Raw genomic sequence first — 2,500 nt, 5'->3', positions numbered from 1 at the left:
TTAGTTGCACATCTCCCGTAGTCACTCATGAGGTCCGTCTCTCCGAAACCATTCACTGTGTCGTCTGCGTCACGATTGCACACACCCCCCACCCCCCACCCCCCCGAGCAGATGAGCCAATCAGCACTTTAAGAGTCCATCTGAGGGAGTGGCTATGGGAGGCACGGCGTTTAAACACAAATACGAGCGTCATCTTTAGTTTTTAGTTGTTAGTTGTTTTGTTTCCCTGAAGTCCAGTCGCCTCAGAGCCGCAGCACTGATCCTGATGTTGTTATGGAATTATTTCTCAAATCCAGTTTGTGTGCTACTGGAACTTTGTGTTTGTGTATCTGCTGACCTGGCAGACTGTCAAGTGGCGTGTTATACCGGAGCGTCACGTCACGTCACGTCACGCGTGTGAATGTGTTTAAGTACATACGGTACGAGCGCATGCGGTCTCTCACTCGTAGACGCCGGACGTCACCGTTAACGTTTACGATCCGGCGTCGTTAACGTGGCTAAAGCCAAAGATATTATCCCAGCTTCGTCTGTAACGTCTCACTGTATCTCTCCCTGTCTGAAACGAACAAAAAAAATCATTTAACAGCATGTTTTTCTTGTTCTTTACTTACTCTATAATCATACATCATATATCTGTCCTCCCGAGTATATACTCACTCCGGCCAGAACGCCTAGCCGTATAGATATTAACACGTGTATACAGTACATTCGCACCCCCACATGTTAGGAATGTCATGAGACTTTTTCTCTACCGTAAATAAAACCACAGCCGAATTCGAACACGAAGGAAAACGACGGATTCTTTACGAAACCTAACGAAAACTTCTCCCCAAACTGCACGTGTTCCACCCCCCCACCCCCAAAAAAAGCATGCGCTCTCTTTACACCATCACACCGCTGTAAAATAGTAAAAAAAAACAAAAAAACGGTGCATTTACATTTCTTTGTTTCTTACAATTTTATTTGCCTAAGTCGCAAAACTTTCACCAGAGCCGTCGGTCCGTGTCACGTGGACAGGATTTAGTTTAGAGTTAAATCAAAACCAGACGAAGGTCGAAGGTCGATATCGGGTTAAAAACGAGTAGTACGGATATTAGAGTAGATTAAGACTTAAGATCTTTTAGCTGTCGTTTAGTTTAGTTTTAGACGATACACATCACTGTGCTCCATGCAGTAGATCTCCTGCTGTGTGTGTTTGACTATTAGGACGTCGTGAAAGTCGATTCTGAATCAAAACAAAAAACAAACAGATGTCGCTGTTTTAACGTCTATTTTTTTTTTTTAATTTGTGGAAACGTCAAACGTCTCGTTTGTTTTGTACTTTTTATGGCGTCGCCCTGTTTCTGTGTCAGAGATTCTCTCAGGAAAGAAGGGCATTACTGTGTGTTAGTCTGCGGTGGGAAAATTACTACAGTGTTCTGTCGTGCACTAGCGCCACACGTGGTCACGAGCGAGTACTGCATCCGGAGAAGATAAAGATCTAATAATAATAATAATAATAATGCTAAAAATCATCAGTGGTACAAGCTTACTGTCGATCTCGTTCTCTAAAGGAAACGTCTTGTGCTTCACATCTCCCGAAGTAAAACGAGACAGGACGGTGTTTTTTTTTCCCCCAGAACAGTGCATTAGTGCTTTAATGTTTCTACGTGAAACACGTTAGTGCAAATGGTGAAAGCATGGCCTTTTTTTTTCTTTTTCTTTTTCCTCCTTTATTAAACACATCACCGAAACCAGACCCGTGGATCGACGAAGATCCACAGCTTTTAAGCACCATCTGCTATTTGCTGAGAAATCATTTATGTTTAGTATTTTAGAGCCTTCGGTTGAAAGAAGAAAAAAAAAAAACAGGGGATTTTATTTTTTTAGCTTTCTTCGTTGCCCTGATTTGTTATTGACATGATGATGATGATGATGATGATGAGCATCTATTTGCACTGAATATGCATTTTGAAGAACTCTGTATAATGTATACAACGGCAAGCTTACATTTCCACCCGTGTGTGGAGAGATACTGTATGTCCAGACAGATATCTGTATATAGTTTGACCTTTGTACATATATACATATAAATGGTTGTGATCACTTTGGCCTTTTATTTCTCTCTCTTTTTTTTTTCTTTCTTTCTTTTTTTCATTGGCAGACATTGCTAACTGCATTGTGCTTGAATTGGAATTTAGATATGTACAGCTTCAGTATCTATGAAATGGAAATTATAAAATATTAACGATTGAAATTCAGCCGTCTTCTCGTCTTTTGTGAGGTTTTTTTTACATTTTACAAGGAGATTAAAGGTGGGGTCTCCGTCGTTTGAGAAACGCTTCAGAAAACTGAGTCGGGACGACAAGCAAAACTAATGTGTAGCCAATGAGCAGAAAGGGGCGTGTCTTGTCAATATGGGCGGAGAGAGTGTTCAGTGCGCATGTGTGACATCAGCAGAAAGCAGTTTAAACATTGACGTGGAGGATAAAAACAAAGAAAGAAAGAAAGCGAAGAAAGA

The 2,500-nt window shown here is 41.1% G+C and overlaps 1 protein-coding gene across 7 annotated transcripts in view; it reads left to right on the top strand.

Moving 5' to 3' along the window:
• The window catches only part of kcnab2a (potassium voltage-gated channel subfamily A regulatory beta subunit 2a), a 72,400-nt gene extending 70,195 nt beyond the window's left edge, over window positions 1-2,205 (top strand). For all 7 annotated transcript variants that reach the window (XM_060858070.1, XM_060858069.1, XM_060858075.1 and 4 more), the window contains one exon: window positions 1-2,205. This exon is cut by the window's left edge and continues 563 nt beyond it. The gene's annotated coding sequence lies outside the window, so the exon portion shown is untranslated.
• The last annotated feature ends 295 nt before the right edge of the window (window positions 2,206-2,500 follow it).

Source organism: Tachysurus vachellii, chromosome 22 (assembly GCF_030014155.1).
Source record: "Tachysurus vachellii isolate PV-2020 chromosome 22, HZAU_Pvac_v1, whole genome shotgun sequence".
Taxonomy (NCBI): Eukaryota; Metazoa; Chordata; class Actinopteri; order Siluriformes; family Bagridae; genus Tachysurus; species Tachysurus vachellii.
Note: the sequence above shows the minus strand (reverse complement) of the source record. Positions and strands in the feature narration are given on the sequence as shown.